A 26619-nucleotide genomic window follows, 5' to 3' on the forward strand; every position below is an offset into this window, starting at 1 on the left:
GCCAACTAAAAATAAGAATTATTAATGAAGCTCGGCTTTCTTCTGCTGTGCACATTAATTATTTATGATAATAATACTCTGCACTGCCATATTAAAGAATTTTCTTCACCCAGCTTCCCAGAAAACTCTGTCTTCTTGGGGGGTAGGGTGGGGGCAGGAGCCTCAACATGTTAAGCCCACAAAAGAATACATTGCGCTCTGTATATTTATTATACCGGAAGATGAATATAGTCTTGGGTTATTAAACTGGAATGAAAAACACATCTTATTAGAACTTACATGGTGATTTTTATTCTCACTAGTTTCATATAAACTTAATGATGCCGTCTGCATTTTTATGCTCATCTATTTTAAAATGGTGCCTGGAGCAAAAAAAGCTTCCATTAATGCCAGTTTGGTATTTCAAATACAATTTGATGTAATTTACTTCAAATATATGTGAACAGAGAAGGATAATGCCAAGTGCATTTTCTAGATTCAAATGTGGGTTAGCTCATGGTGATGAGTTGTTAAATCTAAATTTTTTTGCAAAACCAGAAAAAAATTCTTTTAGTTATGAAATACAAAAAAAAATTAAAAAGATGAATCTTTACTAGACTTTTAGTGGGGGGGGGATGCTAAGATTTATGATAAAAAACTAGCTGTAATTTTGTTCTTGGTTTTACTACTTATCAACCATAAGTGAATAATAATGCATTTCTCTAGTGATAAGCTGAGTTATCTAAGCTCATTGTTTTCTTATACTAATATGGCAGAGCATCAGATTCATGGATACATCAATATAAAACCACGCCGTTAGACAAGTTGGTATGTTTTAAGCTTGGAAGATAAATAAATGCTTAATTTCCCAATCTTTAAATTTTCTCTCAATGGTTTTAAGAAGAATTCTATTTTACAGTAACTTTAAAAAATAATTTATATACATTTATATATACACATATATATTGTTTTTAGGGTATATATATGTTTTATAATTTCTTGGGTGGGGTTTGGCTCGTGCATAGGATGCTTGCCTGGCATATGTAAGGCCCTAGGTTCTATCCCTAGGACTGCAAAAATTAAATGAAATAAAAATAAATATTATTGTTTTAACCACTGCCTCTACAGTTTTTTGTGTGTGAACTTGTAAAGGGGTGTAGTCACATGACCCCGTTCCTGGTGACTGTAGGCTCAGGCTGTCTTCCCCTGTGCTGTGTTGAGTCTCCACATGAGCGACCCCCACGAGGGTCTGGGATGCTGTTGGCAAAGCTCGCAGGACATCCTGAGAGCTGTTCCTATCCAGGGCCCGCCCCTACAGGACACCAAGAGGCTGACAGGGCCCTCGCTCATTTCAGGGGTCATATCTTTCCTGTGGCATCCCCAAAACAAAGAGCCTGGCCAGTCAGATTTTACTCCTCTGCTTCCTGTTTTAAATTGGCTTTTAAAGGGCCAACTATGCTGATGAAGTCTAAAACGTCCCTTCTGCTGAACGCGAGGCACTGAAAGGAGAAGGGACCCCACGTGGCAATCTCCTTTGACTGTGGCCCTCTAACACACGGACACTGAGTGCTTTTAAACTCCAGCTGGAGGAAGGTAGGACACGGTAAGGAAGACGGGGAGGACCCTGGCCAGGCCTGCCAGGAGCAGCAGGCATGGACCCCCCTCACCTCTGATTTCCAGGGAAGAGCATGGGTGGAAGTGGCCTGCTCAGAGGGAAGAGGAAAGGAGCCTTGCTTCACCCCAGGTGCCGGACAGACGACAGGACGGGAAGGACTGGCTGGGAAAGGGAACCAGAAAGCACTGCTGTGCCCACTGCAGCCTGACCCCTGTGCCACAGATGGGGGCTGAGGGGGGGCCAGCCCACCCTTCTGGAAAGTGACCCTCAGCAACCCACGAGCTCACCGTGTTCCACGGGAGCGGACCAGAGCGTGACACTGCAGCCATGACATGGCCTCAGCAGGCCTGATCTTTCTTACTGAGAACGCGGGCATGCATTATTTAAATTTTGAGGGCTTTTGTGTTTTATTGTATTTCTTCTTTTTATGGTTGCCGAGTGTCATAAATCAAGAGCTCCTTCCTTTAACTCAATTGAATCATTCTTCATTCCACCAAATGCTATTGAGAGGAAGTGGAGAGAAATAAGACCTAGTTCCTTCCCTTAATGAAGATTATATTCTAGCAGAAAACCAATGTATAAATATCCAAACCTTACTAAACAGTGATAATTTCCATAAATATTGCACTGAGAGTATTCAAAAAGTAGGTTATGTCTCCTTGTTGAGATCAGGGAATAATTCAGAAAGAAATGAAGGCTTTCTGGTTGGATGGCAATGGATATTCAAAGACTGAGAGTTAAAAGAGAACACAGCACAAGCAACTATTAGAGTAAAGACCACGGGGTCGCTGTATGGAGATCTTAAATTGACTTTTCACCTTTGTTCCCCTGTATCTTGCAAAAAGTAGGTACTTGATGAATCCTTATTGGATGAGCAATTAGGACATCCGAAAGCTGACACTGTGACACCTCTCCTGTAGCAGTAGGTGCTTGGACTTCATCCTGAAGGTTCTGATAGAGGAACAGGACTCGACCCATGCCTTACATGGATAAATAAAGTCCTGGCCAGGGAAGAGGAGTTGGGGACCTGGAGGCTAACACAACTAGACTTTCACCTGGGTAGAAAATGAGAGCAGATGGGTAGAGGGTGGATGAAGAATACGTTTCAGAAGTTAATTCATCAAAAATTGTAAATACCGGGGCTGGGGTTGTGGCTCAGAGGTAGAGTGCAAGGCCCTGGGTTCAATCCTCAGCACCACATAAGAATAAATAAATAAAATAAAGGTATTGTGTCCAACTACAACTAAAAAATAAATATTAAAAAAAAAGAAATTGTAAATACCTCCACATGAAGCACATTAAAGAGGTCCTCAGTTTTGAGCTTGGGTGGCTGTTGTAAAGGGTGTGTCCATGGAAGCTGTTGGACAGTGTGCATATCTATCTATGGGGTGGGTTTACACTACCCAGACAGCAGGGAGGCCAGCAGACTCAGGACCTTTGGTACAGGGTCTCTCTGTGGCCACTGCCCTTTCCATGTTCTCCTGACTGGCTGTCTGTGGGAAAAACAACTTGAACTGTCTCCAGAAGAAAGTGATAGCTATACAGCGATTTATCCAGATCTGAAGACTACAGGAATTATCAGAGTAACTGGCTTTAGGGGTGAGGTCTGAGCCCACTAACAAGCAGAGTCCTGAAAGAAGAAACCATGGTCTAGTGTTAAGATGCCAAAACGAATGGAAAACAGTGAAAAGGTTTCCAGGCAGACTGAAGATGTTAGTGCACCTAGCTCAGCAGATTTGTTTGTCCTTTCATTGATGATTTGGTGTCCCCCAAATGGTTTCTCCGCAGAATGATGTGGAGAAGGCTTTGAAGCTGCAGACGCCCTGGCCCCACTCCTGGGAATTCGGAATCTGCTTGTGATGGGGCCCAGGATCCTTAGAGGCCCAACGTCTTCCACAGTCTTCACAGAGTAACGGGACTTCACCTCCCATCCCTGACTTCGCACTAGTTCTTTACCAAACATACTAGTATTTTCTCTACTTCCTTTTTAGCATATCATCTAAATGTGCTTGGAATGGAAGAGAGATTTGGCACCCTAAGAGGACTTGTTTGGATAATTGAATCTTGTGCATGCAGTCATAGGTAATGCTAATTACCCCATGGACTCGTTGAACAACTGCAAATTGAAATCAAGTTTTCATTTCTCCTTTGTGAAGGAAGGACTTTTCCATCCAGGATTTGTATAATTAGTTATTATTGTTGTTTTTAATTCAAATAATAAATTGTGCATTTGCCCCAGTTAAATTGTATTTTGTTGTATTTTGCTCACAATGTAAGTTGTAACAATTGTGTTGATTCCCTGTTACCCACTGAATTTGTGTACTCTCTAGCTTATCATTATCTGCGGACTTGACAAGAATACCTTCTATGTCCTCATGCAAATCTTTACTAAAATGTGGAATGGAATAGGGCTGAGAACATGTCCAGTGGACAGTATATTGGCCTATTTTACATCATTATAACAAAATATCTTTGTCAAGCTAGCTTTATAAAGAAAATAGGTTTATTTGGTTCATAGTTCTGGAGGTTTCAGGGTTATCATGCCTGCATCGGCTCAGCTCTGGTGAGGATCTTTGGACAAATGTTGTAACAACAGTTGGAGCACATGTGGGTGGAGCAGATACCAGCTCCAGACAGAAAGCTGGGCAGCTGGGTGGGGCCAGGCTTGCTCTTTCATAACAGCCTCTCAAGAACTAGCCAAGGGTCCCAAGAGCACTATCTTAATCCCTTCCAAGAGCAACCCCCCATGACTAAGGACCCCCCACATGGTCCCACCTCCTCCTAATGTCACCACACTGGGGCCAAGTGTTAGTACATCAAACCCATCACAATCACAGTGGACGGTCCCTGGAAATCTCTGTCCATACCCATAACCAACCATGAGCCAGCACCCTGTGAAGCCTAGTATTCTACTGCAAACCCACCTGGACATGGAGTCTCCAACACATATCACTCCATCCTGTTATGAGAACCCTTGTTAAACCCCTTTCCAGGGTCTAGAGATACTGCACCCATTTCCCTGACTAACCTGGGGGTAACTTGATGAAGAGGGCACTGATTGGTAGGATGACTTGCTCTTGGAATATCGCTCCATCCCACTGGTGATTGTGTTCACAGACGACTGTTTAAATATCCAAATCTAGAATCTAACCTGAGAGTTCAGTCATGAGGAGCACACTCTTCCCAGGCCTGGTGTGGCCTGACTGTACTTGAGCCACACTTCCATAGATACTCCATCCTGCTTTTTTGAGAGTTGATTAGTGAAGATATGGCCTGCAGCCAGGCGACGGTGTCTGGAACCATGACACCTCTATAGAGATCAGACCTCAAGCCTTGACCCTCTCAGGCACAGCAGCGACTGTGTTTCATCCACACCAACCACCCAGGAAAAATGAGTATCCTGCTCCAGTGCCATTCTAAGTCAATGAAAATACATAAGGAATTTCAGGTTTATTCATTTTTTACTGTTCTCCACAGTGAACAATAGTCATCTCATATTTGGTGTTTATTGCAAAGAATTTCTATTGTACAAACACACAATGTTTGCAAAACTTCTATTATCCCCAACCATGTATGAAATTAAAATATACATAGGCTACTGATTTGCTCCACCACAGCAAAAGATTTAAAAAAAAAAAAAAACAAAACCCTGTGATTTAGACCAGACACCAGCAAACAATGATTTACTCACCAAATTCAATTGATAGCAGGTTTTTATAAGGACTTCAAGCCAAGAATAGTTTTCAAATCATCATCATATGAGTACCTATAGAATATCTTTGATTTTCCTCTGTCCTGCAAAACCTAAATATATATCCTATCTAGTCTTGTGCTGCCCCTGATTTAGAAGAGCAAACTAATCATAAAACAGTCACAAATCCACTGAAGTTTGTTGATAATTTACATTTTATCTTTTTTTTAAAAGTGCCAAGTTAGTATTTATCATCTCCTTAGCACTGAGCAACATACTGAAAGCAACACAATATATTCAGGGCTTGTTTGGGGGTAGAAAGAGACTCAAAACTGTAGGGTACCAGAAACCCAAGGTGTCTGCCTCCTGGTCCTCTGAGCAGCCTGGTTGGGCATTCATTTGATTCGAATTAGTGAACAAAGCAGATGAGAGATCTTGCTATAAAACAGCATCCTTTCTCCATGGTTACCGAGACCAAGTCTCCAAAGAGGCTAATCAGCTATATTAGAATGAAGATGACACAAATCATGGATGTAAATAAGCAAAATAAAAGGAGGATCAAAGTTCCTCTTTCCCCATGATAATTCACAGTGTCTTTCCAAGTATCTTCACCTGAAAGAATGTGAAATGAGAAGTGTGGAAGTTGCAAAAGAGAAACTTACAGAAGCAGAGTTAGAAGGCACACTCCTCCTTCTGCAGTCCCTACAGTACCTGCTTCTGTTGGGCGATGCCGAAGCCCAGGTTGCTGCGGGACCCTTAGCTTGAGGTAAGGGCAAAAGGCAGCCATGTCGCCCATGCATGGTGTCAGGAGTTAGCAAGTCTAGCTGTTGTCAGAGGCACTGATTTGGGACTCATCTTTCGACAAAGTATATATGCTGATGAAAAGCTGCTTTTGTTGCAGAGAGACTGCTAATTGTTTGATTATACAGGTCTTCACATTAATGAAGCACTATTCCATGGGTTTGGAGCATGGCGTGCAACCAAATTACCACCCCAGCACTCACGCTGTGAAATCTGATTATTCATTAGCCAGTCAGTGAGTGGTACCAACATCTTTTCTTTTTTCAAACCATCAAATGAGAATGACTGCTGTTCTCCACCACCCCTACCCCACCCCCACCCCCACTTTAAGAATATGAGGACTTGAATTTGTTGCACATGGGGGAAGGGAGATGGCAGAGGTGGGGTTTCAGTAGGAGTTGTTTCACACATTTAATTTGGTATATGTTATGACAAACAGGGAACCATATAGATTGGCATTTCTTGCAAAAATTGATCACTGGTCACCTTAGAAATCTTCACATGCAATCTGTCCTGAGCCTCCTCAGTCACTAACTGTGGTTGTTTGAATGATCTGGAAGGTCACCATCATCTCAGGGCTGATTGACAAGCACCACTGTGAGGAAAGAGTTTAAGGTAAACCCGGGAGGGGGGTCCTCTGCTCCATCGTGTGCGCTCTACCTTTGTTTGTCTGCTCTTTTGTTTGTTTATTGTAAGTACTTTTTTACCCCCACAAATAAAAAACAGGGCAATCATAAGAGGGCATAATTACCAGATTTATTAGAGTCATTTGAGGCTTTTTGGTAAATGAACAAAATGTTTGCTTCATTTAAACTGGAATAAAAAAGATTATGTCCTTTCTTTCCAAAGTCAGACTGACAGGGATTTAGCATGACAGGTTTAAAAAATCCACCTCCATCTCTTTCACTGCCAGCATCAAAAAGTCAAAAGAACTCAGCTATGACTGCTCTATTATAACTCCGACTGGCTTGGCTTCCAAATCCATGATAGAAATCCCTGCCTCGGTACCAGGGAAAGATACTGACACTTTGGCAAATGGGATTACCTCTAATGAGATTACACACAAAGTGATTAAGATGTGAATTGACACTCCCTGGGAGAGACAAAGAGGTTCCCAAAGATGCAGAAGCAGCAACGAGTGAGGGACACGAGGAAGAGCCTTCCTGGAGACAGGGTACTCTCCTCCCATAGCCCTCAGGAGAGGAGCTAGGGACAGCTCCGTCCTGCTGAAGAAGGACACAAGAAGATGGATGTCAGTGGTCACCACTGGGAGGGCCTCAGAGTGAATGGAAACCCACATCAAAGTTGTTCCTGGCGGATTTCGTGACAGAACATGAAGAGATGCTCTCCTCCCCACGCGGAAGCATCTCTCTATAACTCTTCCCTACTGCTCCAGGGTGAAGACGGCCTGCAGGGATCCTCCACACGCCATCTCCCCACCCGAAGCACATCCTGCTGCTTCGGGGAAGCAGAGATCCCTGAGCCAGTGTGCTCATTTTATGGATTAGGAAGCTGGGGTTTGGGGGCTCAGAGATTCGAGGTATTCAGTGGCACTGACCGTGGGACTAGGACACAATTCCCTGACATGCGGCTGAAGAGGTAAGAAACAGGACACTGCCAAAATCTAGACCAGCTTGTCAGACCCACAGAGGGAAAGACAGAAATGATAAGGGTGAAAGGACCGTAATCTGCTGTGAAACGTTCTTTTAAAATAAAACACCTGCACATTTCATCAGCCCCACATTCCTACAAATCCAAGTCAGTTCTAGAAGGGACTCCTGCACACAGAGGCCCTGTCGACCCACTGGGACTGGAGGACAGACGGCAGGGACTGCCAAGTGTGGCCTGGTGTCTACTCTTAACTTCCTGTGTGACCTTTAGAAATTCTTATCTAAAGATACTAAATGGATATATTAACACTTACCTGTCTCACTGGGGTGTTCTGAAATGTCACTAATTAATGTTTATAAAGCACTTTGAGACTTTCAAATGGAAAGTTCTACACACAGTAATTAGCATGATTATTAACATAACAATGTTAGTTACCAGCTTTGTTTTCCCTTTCTAATTTTTGCTAAGAAAGACAATCACTTTACTTTTTATGTGAGCATGTATTCCCCTCTCTCTCTCTCTCTCTCTCTCTCTCTCTCTCTCTCTCTCTCTCTCTCTCCTTTTTCTCCTCCTCTTTCTTCTAGAGCATGAGCCTTCATAAGCGGGACTTTTATGCACAGCAGTGAGCACATGGGTTCAGAAACCATCCAATAACCTGTTAGAATTTTATGTGTTGTTGTTCCAATTAAGTTATTTACAAGAAATCCCACAAGCAATCATATTATAGTAAATATAAAAATGATTTCAAAACTGGCGTTGGACACAATTCCCTTTAATTTCCAGATAAAGGCTATACTGCTGCTTTCTGGGAAGCTACATGCAGACATTTTATTATCAATTTCAAGGGGGTCCTGGACTTCCAAATCCAGAAATATTATCACCTGCATTTAGCCAGGCACTGTTCTAGACAATGGGGGACATCAGGCCACAACAAAGACAAAAATCTCTATCCTGGTGGGTCTTACATGAAGGTGAGGTAGCAGACATTAATCAATAGAGCTTCTGGTGTTGAAACAGAATAAGTTTATGCAATTAAAACAAAGAGTAGAGCAGGCTAACAGAAATGGGGAGTGCTTGGTAGGCCCTGTCTACAGGATGAGATGGAATAGTCCAGGCTGACCTCGTTAAGAAAGCAAATTAAGAATAAATGATTTAAAGGAAGTGAGTGAGTCAGCTCAGAGTTTACCTAGTGCCAACACATTCCAGACAGAGGGCAGAGCTGATGTGCAGGTCCTTACTGGGCCAGGAGTTGGAATAAGCAAGAGGGGAGGAGGCGGAGGGACGGTGGTCTTAGCCAGGATGGTAGCAATTACATGGTACAGAGCAGTCAGCCGATTCTGGATATATTTGAAGACAGAGTCAACAGACCTTTCTGACAGTTTAGAGGAGGAGCATGGGGAAAGGAGGGAGAATTAAAGTTGACTCCTTAGTTTTGACCTGAGCACGTGGCAAGAACCCCCAGGCTGATCTACCCTTCAATATGTAGAATCTGGACTAGGGATACGTTCCTTGTGAGAGCAAGAACTCTTCTCCATTACCCAGTATGCAGTAGAAGCTCAATAAACATTTATTTAACAAGTTACTGAACACCCAAATTGACAATATGCCCCATAGAATATGGGTATGCCACCACAGAACACCTCATATCCCATAAATCTACCATCCTTCTTCTAATACCATCCCCTTCATCCTTCTAGGATTTAAATCAAGGGTAAATATGCAGGGTTTTAGCTGCAAAACTATTATCTCTGTCACTCTCTATCTGCCAGGCCAACTTAATTTTTTTAAACAGGGATATGACAGGGAGCTTCAGAAGTACACAATCCGCTGGCCACAGGAATGGCAGGGAGGCTGGACGTCTTGTCCATCATCAAAGCCCCAAACAGAAGCCATTGCTAGGACCATGAACACTGGTTAGACCACAGCCTTCAGTCAAAAGGAAGCATTTCAAGGAACAAGTGAGGAAAGGTCCCAGTCGAGGGGCACATAGGAGAGGAAGAACGCTGGCAAGGAGCTTCCTGCAGCACCAAAGCAGAGTCCCCAGTTTTACAGAGTGCTGCCTGGTGGAAGATGTTTACGTTACAGTGCGAGAAGCTGCAACGTCAGAGGCAGGGCCTATTTGCTATGGCTTGGAGATGAAGTTCCCTGAAGGCTCACGTGTAAGACAATGCAGGGCCGTTCCTAGGTGAGATGATTAGATGATGAGAGCTGGAACCTAATGGGTGGATTGATCCGTTTGATGGATTAATCGTTTGAATGGACTAATGGGTGGTAAGATGGCAGGTAGAGTATGGCTGGAGGAAGCAGGTCACGGGGGCTTGCCCTTGGGAGCTTTATTCTCCCTGGCTCCTTGTGCTGAAGCTTTACTCCCTGGCTGTCATGAATCGAGCAGCTTTCCTCTGCAGTGCCCTTCCGCCCTGATATCGAACCCAGAGAAATGGACTTGACTAGCCATGAATTTGACCTCTGAAACCATGACCCAAAATAAACTTTTCCTCCCCTAAGTTGTTGTCAATTCTTTTGATTATTGTGACCAAAGCTGACCAATGCACCATTGAAATTAAAAGTGCCAGGGAGAGTTGAACCAGAGAGCAAAACTTTGCTATAATCAAGTCCTTCTAGAGACAGTTACAATTCACTTGCTAATTGTGGCCTCCAAGTTAAGTTAACCTCAAGTTCTTGATCTGTCCCCTGCACCCCCAATACTCTGTGGTGGAAACAGAAATGGCACTCAATCGAGTAGCTTTTGATTGCACTTACGTGCATTAAATCCACTTATCCAAAGCAAAGCCATTGGTGACCACCCTCAACCTGTTCCTAAATTCTGTGGAGTCTGACTCCCAACCTCTGGACTCAGTGTCCATTGAGTTTGGAATTGACAAAAGAAAGATCAGGCTCAGAAGCTAAAAGGTTAGAATGTGAAAGTATTGAGGGATGTGGTTCCCTCGTGGAAAAACGAGACAGCTGAGCTCCAGGGAGGGAGGCCTGCTCATGCAACGCTTAAGCCAGCGAGGCCAAGCACAGATCCATCCCACCTCAGGACAGTTCTCCCCCTGCGCTGTTCCCACTGCGCCTGGCCTGGCTCTCCAGCCCTTCCCAGACAGATGCGGGGCAAGGCTCCAACACTGCTCCCGACCCAGCCACTCTTAGGGTAACAGCTTCTTCCAAGGCTAGGTGTCAGGTTGAATATCTGCTGAAGAAAAGGGCTTTTGTCATTTCTACCACTGCTGGAAGCACTGAGCTTCCAAGCTGTGACCACTGCCCTTGGCGGGCCGGGGAGTCCTAGACAAGTCAGGACACTGGTCCCCTTTCCTCTTCTACACAATGAAAGCTTGTTCCTGCACTTGCCCTAAGACAGCCTTGCAGGTTAAGAGTCATGGGTCAATGACTAATTTCACTTTGTAATGATAGTGCCTTTGCTTATCTGAAGATTTAGAGTAATTTAGCACCTTTCTTCCCCCATGAAAATAACATTAGGGAAATGGATCAGTAAATTTTGATTAAATGGGTATTAAATAAGCAACAATTTTAAATGATATTCGTAGAGTTAACAATAATGCAGAAAATGCTTTTGTTATACTGATAAATCTTTCTACAGAAATAAGAACAAGTTTTGTGTACCTGATACTCTAATTATATGTGTTTTCCTACTTGCACAATCACAAAACAGTGGTTGGCTCTTGTAGGAAGGATCATGGGTAGATAGTAGTTATTTTAATTTTCTTCTTTAAGCTTTTCTCCATTTTTCATGGGGAAAAAAAAAGGACCCACTTTATTTTTAGGGAAAATAAATAAGCTTTGTTTTTTAAAAAGATTTATGATCCTGGCATTTTGCAAGTACCTGAAAATTTATACATTTAGCAAACAGGCTACTAGACTCTGCTGAGAATATAAATAAGCCCTGAAAGAGTAAAATGAACCTCATGCTTCTTTCAAATTCCAGTAGTTACTTAACAAATATTTTTGCCCTTGATTCTGAATCTAGAAAAATCCAATCACAAAAATAGGAGACTCGAGCTAAGAAGTAGAATCTTTTACAAAAGCTGGGAACCATATGATTCTCAGCCACAGAACTGAATCCCTGTGTAGGACAAGCCACATGGTCAACAATAAATAAGACCAGATTGATTGACTTATGGCCAAAAAGCATCTGGCTTCAGCGTACCCTTAAGCCATTTGTCAGGCCTGCAGCTCTGGGGCCCTTACCCAGGCCAAGTGGTGCTTACCAGACTAGAAATCCTAACTAAGGATATCGGCTTGAAAAGCAGGAGCCGGGATATAGGAGCAGAGCTGAGAAATACACATCCTGCAAGCCACCACCGCCGGCTTCCTTTTCCTGGCAAGTGTTACTGATGGATAATGGCTTGCATCCTTTATCCTTGGCAACCATCTCAGAAACTTGGAAACGGCAGTAGCCACCCTATCAACCAACGGGAGCTGCTGTGTGAGGAGACTCTGGTGCACCACCTCTCACTCGGGTGGAGGTCTATGATAACTCTGCAGCGGTGCCTTGTGACAAACAAGTGAAGGCCATCGGAGGAAGAGACGTGCATCTTGTAGGGAAAGTGCTGTGACAATGCTGAAGAACGGGGGTGGAGGAAGGATCCACTTCAAGGTGCTTATTCACCAACTTGGCAAGTTAGTGCTGGGAGTTGGCAGGAGGCCGCAATCCCTTGCCAGATGGACCTCTCCACGGGGCTGCTCCTGTGTCCTCGTGAAGTGGCAGCTGGCTTCCTCCTGAGCATGTGATTCCAGAGAGCACAGGCAGGTCAAGCCCCCTGACTGTGGGAGAGCTCTAGGCAGGGCGAACCCTGGAGGTGGGGCCGCCGGAGCCGCGCTGGAGCCTGCTGCCATGCCAGCCCAGCTCGCATGTGACCCAGATGGCTCTGAAGCAGGAGATTTCAAGAAGAATGAGATCCAGGCCTCGCTCTCAGAGGCCAAGACTGTAGTTGAAGGATATCAAATATACAGAACAACCAGTTTAAGAGGAAACACACACAAAAACTATGTCAGACTGCTAGGACTCACCACTGATCCTTCCTGGATATACTACCACACTTCACTTCCTCCACCTTTGGGTTCTCCTATGGCCAACGAGATAGAATTTGGCCCTCCAAAGTGAGAAGAGATGACATTTGTTCCCCTGCCCATAGTCTTTCCCCTTCATCTGGGATATAAAGCAGGGTGGAATCACTGGATTCATGGGTGACTTTTCAAATACGCTGTTGTTTACATCTCTCCTTGACTCATCATGGGCCTGAAGATTAGTTTTGCCAAACTCATATGTGAGATTATTTTGTGTGTGTGTGTGTGTGTGTATGTGTGGTGCTGGGAACTGAACCCAGAACCTTGTACATTCAAGGCAAGCACCCCACCAACTGAGCCACCTCCCCAGCCCACATGTGAGATTTTCATCTCAGCAGCTAATCCATGTTACACTGATCCATGTAACAAATTCATCCAAGCACCAGAACATCTCTGCAAAATGAATGCCTGTGAGCCTCCTCCAGATGAGTCCACCATATTGGCTTCCCACACATTTGTGGGGCTCAGCTCAATATCATGTACCCAGTGGAAAATCATGAACAGGAAAAGCGTGCTACCACGCTTCAGACTTCAGAAGACAGCACAGTGGCTTCTTCCCGATCTCTTTCCCCCAAGACTCTCCAAGTTGAACCAGCACTCTTGTGGTTTTCCTGGAGCACTTGGTATACTTTTTAAAAATCTCTCACTTGGGGGAAGAAATTTAGATTTACAGGAGAATTTCAAGAGAATACAGACTCACCATAGACCTTCAATCTACTTTCCCAATGTTAACACCGTGAAAACCATTGCAATTGGGCAAAACTAAGGCCTAACATTGATGGACAGTGTCTGGATGTCACCAGTTTTCCCACTGGACCTAATCTGGGATCCACACACACTCTTGTTGTCATGTCCTCTTAGTCTCCCCCAACAGGTGATGGACTGCCGAGGCTTTTCATCATCTTGACACTTTGAAGAGTCGTGGTCAGGAATTTTGAAGAGCGACTCTCAATTTGAGTTTTTCTGATGACTTCTCATGGGTGGACTGGGGTCATGGAGCCGAGGGTGGAGAAGGTGGAGGTGAAGGTCTTCTCCGGGCACATCCAAGGGCACCTGAGGTGAGCATGACTGTCTCTGAGGATGCTAACCTGTGTCACGGGGTAAGGTAGTGTCGGTGAGGTCTTGCACTGTGACATTCTGCTTTCCCTTTTCATACACTCTTCTTTGGAACTGAGCTGTGGAGTACAGACCACACACAAAAGCAGGGGAATATGCTCTCCGTTTCAGCAGAGAGGAAATGCACACATCATTTGAAATCCCTTTGAAGAAAGATTTGCCTATCCTCCCACCATTAGTAATTGATTCAATCAATTTATATCAGTGTGTTACCATAGACATTTATTTTCTTCTTCTAGTTGTGTGCTGGTATGGCACAGTTAACATAAATTGAGTTCATTTTTAGAATCTTTTTTTTTTTTTTGGTACTGGGGACTAAACCCAGTGTGGCTCTACCACTGAGTTAAATTCCTAACCCTTTTTATTTTTTATTTTAAGATGGAGTCTCCCTAAATAGCCGAGGCTGGCCTCTAACTTGTGAACGTCCTGCCTCAGCCCCCTAAATTGCTGGGATTACAGGTGGTGCCACCACACCCAGCTTAAACTCTTTTGATTGTAAGCTACTCCAAGAAAAGTAACATAGACTTTCTACCCATCATAAAGCCAGAGAAGGCATGACCTTGCAGGTGCTGTCGCTGACCTCTCCATATACATTAGAGCTCCCCCTTGCTGCTACAAGTCACTCTGAGATTAATCTGTCAAATTTTTCTCGATAACATTCGGTCATTTTATTTGCTTATTTACTTGTATAACATGTCTTTTCCCACTAGATTAACTGCTCTCTGAGATCAGGAGTGGTGTGTTTCTTGTCCACCTCTAAATTCCAAGTGTCACAAACAGGGTCTGGCACATAGCTAGGCCTCAACAGATGTTTATTGAATAAATCAATTAATAAACCTTCCTATTTCTCTCTACACCCAATGGCTGGCCTTAGAGGAATCAATATTTACTAATGAGTGGAAGATAGAACTCTCCTTGTACATGCTAAATATGGTTAAAGTACTTTTATGTATACCATTATGATTTATAAAAATTTTTAGGACAACATTGATATTGAAAATCAAAATAGTAATTTCTGAGTATATCCTCCTTGTCAGGCAGCAGGCTTCAATTCCTAGCCATGTTTTCCCTCCTGCTAACACTGGGAAGAGTCGGGTTTCTGAGCTGACTGCACACAGAAGTCAAGAGCAGAAGCAAAGAGCTGCCCCCAGGCCAAGGGGGCATGCCACGTTCCTGGTCAACTAAGGGGCCTGAAGTGTGAGCTGGTCAAATAAGAAACAGAGCAGCCCAGGACGAGCCAGGAAGGAAGGAGGACAGACAGAAGGAGGGAAGGAGGGAGTTGGCCGCGATGGCCAAGGACCTGTATCTGAGGGCACTGCAAGAGAAAGATTGCAGGTGGAAATCCAAGAAGAAAGCAGCCGTCCCTTTCCAGCACTGGAGAGGTGGCTGGAACCTGGTAGGAGTTTGGACTTCTCCCTCAGGTTGTTTGGTAAAAATTATCAACGGCTGACATTTAAAAGAAATGAAATCTGATGACGCCGAGTAAATGCGGTGTGAATGATTTGCTTTTCCCCATAACCGAGTGGATAAACATGATTATTTACTTAATAAAGAATTCTTTGATGTTCCCAAAACAATCCTATTAGTTTAATAAATGGTTGAAAAATTATGATTTACCGAGCTTGGTTAATAAATGTACTGTGCAGTCTCCGTCCATTTATCATTGATTTCCATATGTTTGTACAGACAGCTGAGTTCTTTCTTTCCTTCTGAATGCTGCATTTGCAGGAAAATCGGGATTGAATTTAAAACATGAAATAATCATTATAAACGTCCTAGGTAAACAGTACTGACTCATCTACTCGTATGCTGAGGAATCCGGGCCCGCTTCCAGAAATGAGGCTGTTTCCTATTTTCTCCGTTGGAGAAGAGAAAAACTGACCCAGAGAGGGCATATATCACCCCACACTCTGACAAATGTGGGGGTGATAGGAGAAAGAACCTGTACTTCATGATCATTTTCTGCCAAAAGTACTTTTTGAAGAATGAAGAGCTCCCTAAAAGACTAGGAGAGGAATCCCATCTCATCTTGGGAATGAAAGGCAACTGTAAGTCGTATTATGGGCTGCCCCCAGTCCTCATGTCTCGTAGCTCACTCTCTTTGGTAGCTCAGGCTTGTGTAGTCAGAAGCTTTACTGAAACCTTTCCATGGTGGGAAGACAGTGAGCCCCCTTCAGCTGAAGGACACAGGCGGAATCCGAGGGACCACCTGTAAAAACGCTTAGAAAGACCCTTCGAGCCCTGGAGGGTGAGCCGCTGGAGGGATGGCCGCAGGGACTCTGGGGCGCGGTCCAGCTCAGATGCCATGCAACCAGCACCTGCTCCCCAACCATCTGAACAGGAGAAGCAGGTGGATGCCAGCAAATGGCGAGAACACACCATGAAAATAAAGAGATGCGTAAATCCAGAGGAAGCCCTGGACGTGTGGGGGAAGGTGAGGACAGTGGAGATGGCTGCGACTGGAGAGATCCCACACACAGGGAAAAGCTGGGCAAGGATGCTTCCTGAGGACTGCTTCCAGAGGTTCTGGAGGACGGCGATGTAACAGCTGTCAGGGCTCCACTCACCACCGATCGACCCTATTACCTCCACGCCTGCTGGTCAGCATCCACCCTACAGCTGCTGCCTCTCTCTGCTCCTTGAATGAACTTGGTGACTTCTTGTAACGCGCAGAAGACAGTGGACGCATGCACAGGACTTCAGAAATGAGGTCATAAAAGGCAGTGTAGGTCCTGCCTCGCGCTCGCTCTTGGATCATTCTGAGGAAGCCTGTTGCCCTGTTGGAGGACAACCCACAGTCTATGGTGAGACCAGCAGCTTTGTGAGTCAGCTGACCGTGCAGCTCCAGCCCCAGTCCAGCCCAGAACCTCACCAGCCCTTGCTAATGTCTGGTCTGGTCCACAACCTCTCGATCCACAAACACCCAGGTAAGCTGCTCCCAAATTCCTGCCCCATGGAAACACTGACATAATTGATCTTGTTTTCAACCTCAAAACTTTTCGAGGGATGGGATGGGACTTGGTGTACAGCATAGGTAATTAGTACAGTCAGACTGAGCTAAAATACGACCATCAATGTGATCAAAGGTACCAGAGACTAGGATCAAGAAAATGTGGCTCATATTCCTAACAAAAATTAAGATCCCACTATTTGTGGTATTCTGTAAATGACTTAAAAAAAAATGAAACACATCAGTCATAATCTTGGATCAGGACAGACACTTTCTCATCCAGCCACAGTGCTCTTACTTCATTCATATGTTTTAAGTAACAGAATGTCCACTTACGAACCCAATGTCCAATCTCAGAACTAGGATCCAACCAGTCATTGAGCTCACCTACACATAATTACACGAAATAGTCGATACTCTTTCATTTGAAAAGATATCATATTGCTATCTCATGTCATTAAGTACACTTCTCCTTAATTTTTGTGTCTACACAGAATTCTCTTATGTGCCATACTTAGTTTAACCAGTCTCTTATTGTTAGATATCTAAACCAGTCTCCTTTTGGTACTATAAATGAGATGGTGGTGACAGCCAGCATCACGCATCTGTATGATGCCGCGGATGACTCTTTAGGACGAGTTCTCAAGGTGGAAGTCCATGAGAAGCCAAGATCCGGGCAGCACCTCCAGGCCTACCAGAGGCTCCCCAACTTCCCCAGGTAAAGTCTTCGGGCCACAGGACAGGGTCCAAGCAACCCACATTCCCCAAAAGATCATCACATCCAAAGGCTGCCTGTCACTCATTGTCTATCACAAGGAGCGGCCTCTCCTGCAGCCACTCACCCCACACTAAACCATAAGCTCTGGAATTCACGCCACTCTGTCCTCCTAAGACATCCTCCACAGAGCCTCTGGAAACTCCTCCCCATCAGTGTCTATGACCAGAGTAAAACATACAATAAAATAAATTAACAAATGTTGGCAAGGATGCAGAGAAAAGGGAACTCTTAGACAAGGCTTGTGGGAATGTAAATTAGCCTAGCCCCTGTGGAAAACAGTGTGGAGAGGCCTTAAAACACTAGAAACAAAAGTGCCACATTGAATTGATTGTGGTTTTCATCTTATTTTTCTCCCATCTACTAGTTTGGCAGTGGCATACTTCATTTCTATTTTTTCAGTAGTAACCGTTAATAATTTAATATCCACACTTAGATAATTTAAAATGGATCAGTTCTTCTGATCTCCTCTTGAACAATATAAGGACTTTAGATCCAATCTCCACGTCTCATCTTACAGGTGTGTGGTTAAGCATCTCACTCCATCTTGCTCCCTTAAACTCCTAAGTTATAACAATAATTATTGTTTCACGTGCTGAAGTTTAGTTTAGACAGACACACAGAGACCTATTTTTGCTCAGGATTTCTTCTTCACAACAGATCCTTCAGAGATTATCTACCTCTTACAGGACACCTTTTAGAAGTTCTCTTAGTGAGGGTAATCTCTTGCTAAACACAGTTTTATTTGTCCAAAAATGTCTTTATATTGCTCCCATTAATGAATATGATCTTTTAATAGTATTTTTTAAAGAGAAAATTCAAAAATAATCTTCTCACAGCACTTGGAAATATCCAGCTGATGTCTAGTTTCCATTTTTGCTACTTTATTCACTACTTAATTATGGATGCTCTTCTTGTCTTTCTAATTGCTTTTAAGAATTCTTTGTCTCTGGTGTTCTGCTGTTTGACGTGTAAATCTGAATATATTTTCTTCTTATTGCTCCTACTTAGGATTCCATATGCTTTCTGGACCTAGTGACTTATATATGTTTTCAAATCTAGAAAATTCTTTTAACTTTTAAATAGTGTCTCTTTCCCCTTAAATCTTTCTGGAACTTTATTTAGTCACATGGAGAACTTACCCTATTCTCAATATCTCAGTACTTAATATTTCTTTCAGTCTTTGTATAAAATTTCTCTAAATCTCACATTTTCTAGGCTCACTAGTCATTAGCTTTGGCTAACCTGCTACTTAATCTTTCCATTTAGTCTAATCAATTTGAATCCAAACTTTCAAAATTATCCTTATATGTGATGCAATAAATAAGAAGAGAGAACAGCTAAAATAAGTTAAAATAAGCAGAATGCATTTCAGGAATATCCTCTACATGGTCAATTAATGCTTTTTATGATCTTGTTATTATGTTCTTATCAATTTTATGTAAAGTTAATGGTCATAAAGGCAAGTTACCATGAAGTGAGGTGCATGGGACATAACCTTGCATCACCATGCAGAACCACTATGCCCTGTAAGAGAGAGGAATTATGTTTTGTTTAAAAGACTCTGAAGCCAGCCACTGTTGGGGAAATCTCAGTTGCACCACTTCCTAGCTTCAGGGCCAAAGCTGTACCTAACCCTTCTGTGCCTTGGACTCCTCGGCTGTGAATCAGGATATACACCAGTAGCTGCCCACTAGAGTCACCAAAGGGGTTCAGGATATACTTAGTCCCTAAGACCCACTCAGTTCTAGCTAACCCTCACATATTAAGACTGACCTCTGCATTCATATACACAGCCAGACATACTTAGTGAGAGTAAGTGTTCTCAATTGTACAAATAATTTAGATTTAGGTATTAATATCGCTGACCTTACTTCTGGAAGCCCCTCCCTCCATTAATAAGATAGTCTCGGTTACTGCTGAGTCACTTGCTAGATTCCTTGGAAACCCAAAAAGTTTGCAAAGAAGTAAAGAGAGGGACCAGCAAGTTACTTTTTCATTTGTCCTAAAGACAATCATTAGATAATAGAGGTGTTCGGGAATAATTAGGTAATAGCCTGGGGTAGCGAACACCTACGTGGATTTAGATGAGAGAGGGCGATGTGGTCACAGATAATGAGGATATTCCAAGTTAAACTGTCTCTCCAAGACACTTAGCCGAGACACTCCTGATCGCTTCATCCCAGGGTTTCTGGGGACACTGGCACTTCAACACAGCTGAGGCCTAGCACCACCAGTTTCCACCGTGGCCTCTGTCACAGAAGCACAGCAGAGGACTGTGGGAAGCCCCGGTTGGCTCTCCTTGAGAGAGAGCAGGCCACACCTGACACTTGTGTGTCTCTGAATCCAGTGTCAGGCCTGGATGTGAGGTGTCCCCCAAAAGCTCACATGTGAGATGATGCCAGGTTCAGAGGTGAAATGACTGGGTTCTGAGATCTTGGCCTACTCAGTGCATGAATCCCCTGCCAGGGCTTAACTGGGTGGTGGCTGTGGGCAGGTGAGGTGTGGCAGGAGGAGGTGGGTCACTGGGGGCGTGCCTTGGGGACTGATATTTGCCCCTGGTGAAAGGTCTCTTCTTGGTGGCCATTTCCGGAGCCTCTTTCCTCTGCCACATCCTTCCACAATGATAGGCCTCACTTTGGGTCCAGTGCAATGGAATTGGCCATCTATGGACTGAGACCTCGACAACTGTGAATCCAATATCCTTTTTCTCCTCTGTATTGTTCTTGTCAGGTCTTTTGGTCATAGCAATGCAAGAGTTGACTAAAACAGTAACCCACGTTCCTGGGATAGCTTGATATTTTTGGTAAGGTCTTCCCCGAGCTTCAGATACTGTGTGGGAGAAATTATAAGAGCATGCAGAGGATCTGAAGTTCCATAATAATCCCTGTCAGGTGGATACCAGACGACAGGCCAACTCTACTTTCTGTCCTCCGAGCATCTCTAATCTATCTGTGATGGTCCATGACGACCACGGTGGCATGAGGACTGCCAAGTGAAACTGCTAGAAATTGCATGAAGAGAGGCATCCCCAAACTGGAAGGAACCCGTCACAAGCATTTGGCCCTAAAATGTCATACCTGCCTCAGGAGGTACTTACAGAAGGCACCAAACATTTCAGAATAGAAATTGCAAATCTAAGTCCCTGCAGGGTCATGTAGCTAAAATAAAGCACGGAGGGAGGCAGGTCTGTGAGAAGTTGGGGTGAGCGTCCTGCCCAACAGGGTGGGCCCATTAGTGACGGAGAGCTGCAGCTCACCCTGTGCGCCTGCTCAGTATTAGAGGCTGCTGCCTCCCCCACCCTAGCTAATCCAATTCCACAGGAGAAGCCAGGCACAATTGCTGTCTGAAATCTTCCAAGTTTTAAATTCTGATAACTGATGACATTTTTCAGAGCTGGCCCAAACCCAGATCTGAAGGTCACGTTTGGCTTGAAGGTGTCAATTGCCCCTGTTTTGTGTCCATGGGTTCCTGACCCTCCTGGGCTCCACCTTGGTAGGCAGCTCTGGGCAAGGCCACAGTCCCTGAGACTGACGGGCCTGCATGCCACCAAGCTGAAGGAGAGCGGGCAGCATGTGCTCCTTGTCTGTGACCTTAGCCTGCAGGGGGTCCCCACAGAGCTCCTCCTTTGTCCCTGAGGAGTGATCCTGAGGCTCCAGGTCAGTGGAAAAGCTTTTCTGGGCGTCTGAGTTCTGACGTTACAACACCAAGTTTAAGAGGTTCTGTGGCTCAGGGAGGAGAGGCTCCGAGGTGGAGCTCGTGGCCTCTGCGCCGTCCCCACAGCAAGTCGCTGTCTCTGGCAGCAAGCCTCTACAGAAGCGTGACATGTAGCTGTACTTTAGAGGTTGCAATCTATCTGGGGACTTTTTTTAAATATAGAGAATTAAAAATACCAAAATATGTACATTGTGTGTGTGTGTGTGTGTGTGTGTGTGTGTGCGCGCGCGCGTACGCACGCGCACGCAGAAGTAATGACAGGGAAATAGTACACATTGTATATTGTTACAGGTTTTTTGGTTTGCTTTAAAATAATTCTTTGAGCTCTAATTCACACGTGCAACAATTCACTCTCTTAAATTGCACAAATCATGACTTTGTGTATACCAGGGCTGTGCATCCGTCATCGTTCTGGAATATTTTCATTATTCCAAAAAGAAACCCCCCACCCTGGAGAGTTCACTCACCGATCCTCAATCCTCTCCAGCCCTGGAAAGAACAGATATTATTTTTGTCTCTTTAGATTCGCCCTTTTTGGATGTCTAAGTGGAATTAAGTACCATGTGGTGTTAAACAAAAATTATGGGAGTCCATCGTTTTGGATCGAGTTCCTCTTAAGGTTGTTGAATTGCTGGATCACATAATCATTTTATTTTCAATTTTTGAGGAATTATCATACTATTTTCTCAAGCAGCCACACCATCTTACATCTTACCAACAATGCACAAAGCTGCCACTTCTCTACATCCTTATTATTTTCCATTTTCTTGTTATTTTTTAACAGCCATCCTGGTGGGTATGCAGTGGAGGAATGAGGAGATTCCTGAAACGCACAAGGCACTCAGGAGGGGAGACTGTGTTTGAAGACAGGAGCAGGATGTAATGGTGACAGTTTGGCTGGGGACAGAAGAAGTCTGTGGAAATCCTGGGGATGGTGTGAAGGACCTTGGATACCAGACTAAGAAGCTCCAAATGTACATAACACCAGTGAGGACTCCTGAGCCGCCATACCACTCCTGCACTGCCACCCCCACTTACCCACACGGAGGCTCGACCAGGGCAAAATCTAATCCTGAGGCATGGAGCCTGATAATTCTTTGTTATTAGGAAAAAGTCTTTGTAATGTGCCCTCTGACCTTTTCGGGTGTTGTTATGTTTTGCTGTGGGGAATTCAGGGAGCCAGCAGGAGCCACCCAGAGGTTCTGACACTGGACTTCAGCACACAGGCTGCTTTCACCTGCCATTTGGCAGGTGCGGGTGTTGGGAAGACTCACTGCAGTGGGCCACGTCTGTGAAGGATGTTTCTGGAAGATCTGGAGGCCGACTTCTCAGATACCCCAGCCTGGCAATCGTGTCCGAAGTGGGAATTGTCCAAGAAAGGCCATGGGACGGCAGCCACCATCTGCACCATTCTCCACTGGTGCTGCAGGGGTGGGTGACGAGTGCAGAGTCTTCACAGCAAAAACGAGCAGCAGAGCAGGCAGCACAGCCAATTTCAGAAGGCATAAATGTAAGCACTGATTTAAAAAGACTGCCACTTTAATTTATTACATAAATGGCCCAGGGATTGTTGCAGTGGACCGGCTCACGGATCATCTGAAGCAGGGCTGTGCATGGCTTCATGCTAAAAAAAAAAAAAAAAAAAAAAAAAAAAAAAAAATGGGAGGGGGATGATATACCTGAGACTTCTCAACTTCTCCCAGCAAACAGGCAGCTGAGGGTGTTACAGTAATTCTAGCCCATCCTCACTCCTTGGGCTTCCTGCTGGGTGAATCCAGGAGCTTCTAGATAAAATGCCCACACCAAAGTCTTGGAATCCATTTAATGAAGCATCATGACTAAATTTGGCAAGCTCTTTCCCCCTGCTTCTTTCCCACCTCGAACTGTTTTGATTCATTTGTGAGAAATTTACTTTTGCCAATTGAAAAACGCTTTTGTGGCTGCCAGTCACTAATCTCCCCTCTGACACATCCATTCAACCAGACTAAATCCAATATTGACATTTGTATCTTAGGGGAAAAGAGGTTAAGCACGGGGAGGAAAAGCAGCGCCAAGCCCTGCCAGATGCCCGCGGCATCCAAGTGAGCAACGATGGGCTGGATCCGAGGGGGACCCCCAGAGCTCAGGGGTCTTTGATCACATCCAGGGGCCATCCGTCCCTAGCCAGGCAGCCAAGTGGAAGCTGTCTGATGCTATCTCTAGGTATCTGTAGCAGCCTAATTAAAATTCTTCCTAGAGCTCAGAAATCCTCCTCCAGCACCCCCATCTCAGGGGAGGCGGCCTCCCGAATGTTTCTACTGGACTTTGCATTCTCCGCCATCACCAAAAACAAAACAAAACGCCACGCAGCGCCTGGAATGTTCTGTCTACTTCTTGTCCTGGCATTCTGTTTCTTAGCCTCTCGTTTTGAGATAACAGGGAGGCAAGAGGTACTCCCTACTGAACCGTGCCAGGTAATTTCACCAGACTGCCCCCCACACCCCCACCACCACCCCTGTGCCCAGGGTGTGGACTGCCATGAGTGAAGTGGCACTGGCTTACAAGATAGGCATTGCAAGAAAGAAAAAAACCCACGTTTATTTCAGTAAGAAATAAAAAATATAGATTTGATGGCAATGCAGGGAAATAAACATTTGCAATGGAAAGCAAATGTAAGAGCGAGTTGTGGAATGGCTGAAGGAAAATGGAGTTGAGAAAAAGTCCAAGTCCAACTTGCCAATGAGGGAGACGACCCAGGATCATCTGTTTCCTTCTTTTCTTGCCTGCTTCCAGTATCCACCCTGCTCCGTCCTCTTCTTTATTTTTCTTACCAAATTAAACAAACAGGAAACTGTTACACAGAGAACACGCAATCCTCATAGGCTTCCAATGATCTCTGTGCCTTCGCATACTTTCTGATTAATTAAGAATATACTGTGGTAAATAATGTCCGATTATGATGACATGGAGCCACTCTGCCCTGTGCCTCCTTAATAGAACGTTTGGCGCTCTGTGCATTCAGGAGCACGTCAATTTTGTGTGAACTGCTGATGGGGTGCAAATGGATCCTCAGAACCCTCATGCAGTACTTTTTGTGTCTTTCTGTACAGTTATTTACACGTTCCTATTATTTTTAAAATATCACATCTTAAAAATATAGGAACACAGAATAGAACAACAATAACCCATTGTTGAAAACGTGACAATGTATATTTAATCTCCAGTTACTTTAAAGGAAGGTCATGGAGAGGGACTTTCCCTCTTTAAACAGAGTAGTTCACTGCTTCTCCCCGAGTTTACCGTTTTTGCCCATTTTGGACATAGCACATTACAGGCTGCTTCACTCCCATTAGGAGCCACATCAGTTTCCTGGGCTCCTCAGATTCCTACATCCAGTGACTGAGCCTGGTGCCTCTGTCCCACCTCTGACTGTCAGGCTCCATTAAGCTGTTATTATGTAAATGCGACGGCAGGCTGCATCAGCTATCCATCACCATTGCCACCAACTCTGCAGATCAGTTAGAAAAATGGTATAGAAAACGAATAGTATTCAAGTCAGGAAAGGAAGAAAAAAAAAAAGCTTTAGACATTAACATTTAAAATGAAAATTCCATCTATATCAGGTTTCCCTGAGAGTACAGCACTGGTTTGAAAGCACAGGAGAGAGGTAAAGATCACTCCAGGCCCTTGGAGTTGGGAGAGAGACCGAATATCTACCGAGTCAATGTTGTTGGCTGCTAGGCCACCGGTACAGTTTGCCATCCAGTTCTTTATCAAAGAATAATTTTCAAGATTTCAGACCATGGCTCTCCTACAAATATTGCATGGATCTGTTAAAAATGTATTCAATACAAAATTCAGCAACCATTTATGATAAAACTGCAGAAACTGGAGGTAGAAGGAACCTACTCAGTATCGCGAAGTCTGTCTATGACAAACCCAAAGCCAACATTATCCAGAATGGGGGAAAACTGGAATCTGTTCCTCTAAAATCAGGAACAAGACAACTCTTGCCACGCCTATTCAATGTAGTACTTGAAGTTTTAGAGAAATCACACAAATAAATAAACAGGATAAAAACAGGAAGGAAATGAGTCAAATTTTCACTGTTTGCAGATGATATGATCCTATACTTAGAAGATAAACAAACGCAGCAAGGTAGCAGGATGCAAAATCAACATATAAAAATCAGTAACTTTTCTATACACCAATAATGAATCCACTGAGAAAGAATGTAGGAAAATAATTCATTCACCATAGCAAAACAAAATAAAACAAAACGAAACAAAAACACCTAGGAATAAATCTAACCAAGGAGTTGAAAACCTCTACAACAAAAATTAAAGAACACTGAAAAAAGAAGCAAAAGACACAAAAAGATGGAAAATCCTCCCATGTTCATGGGTTGGCACGATTAATATTTATAATGGCCATAGTATCAATAGGGGTCTACAGATCCAGTGCAATCTCCATCAAGATAACAATAACATTCTTCACAGAACCAGAAAAATCAGTCCTAAAATTTATACAAAGAACAAAAGACCTGAGAGAAAAAGAGCGATGCTGAAGGCCTCATGAAACCCCATTTCAAATGATACCGCAGAGCCCCAGGAACAAAACTGCATGGTGCTGGCTGAAAAGCAGAGGTACAGACCAAGACACAGAGACAAACCCCCATGGAGACAGCCACCTGATCCTCAATAGAGCTTCCAAAAACATACATTGGAGAAAAGACAGTCTTTTTAAAAATTTAATTGGTTTTTTAATACACAACAGCAGAATGCATTACAATTCGTATTACCATGTAGAGCACAATTTTTCATATCTTTGTTTATGAAGTATGTTCTCGTCAATTCGTGTCTTTATACATGTACTTTGTGTTTTCTGCATTACTATTATTATTACATATATATCCCACAATTTTTCATACCTGTTTGTATATAAAGTAGGTAGAAGAATGAAGCTAGATCCCTATCCCCATCTCTCAGACATCACAAGAGTCAGCATAAAACGAATTACATAGCTAGGACTAGGCCAGGAACATTGAAACTCCTTGGAGAAAAGGTAGGATCAACACTATGGCATATAGGCACAGGCAATGGCTTCCTGGATAGGATTCCCAAAGCCAAGGAACTAGAACCAAGAACTAATAAATGGTGGCATCAAATTAAAAAGTTTCTGCAAAGGAAACAAGACTTGAAGAGCCAGCCTACAGAATGGGAGGAACTCTCTGCCACCTACTCTTCTGACAGAGAATTAATATCCAGAATTTATAAAGAATTTAAAAACTTACCACAGAA

The sequence above is a fragment of the Ictidomys tridecemlineatus genome, chromosome 8 (assembly GCF_052094955.1).
Source record: "Ictidomys tridecemlineatus isolate mIctTri1 chromosome 8, mIctTri1.hap1, whole genome shotgun sequence".
NCBI classification, from domain to species: Eukaryota; Metazoa; Chordata; class Mammalia; order Rodentia; family Sciuridae; genus Ictidomys; species Ictidomys tridecemlineatus.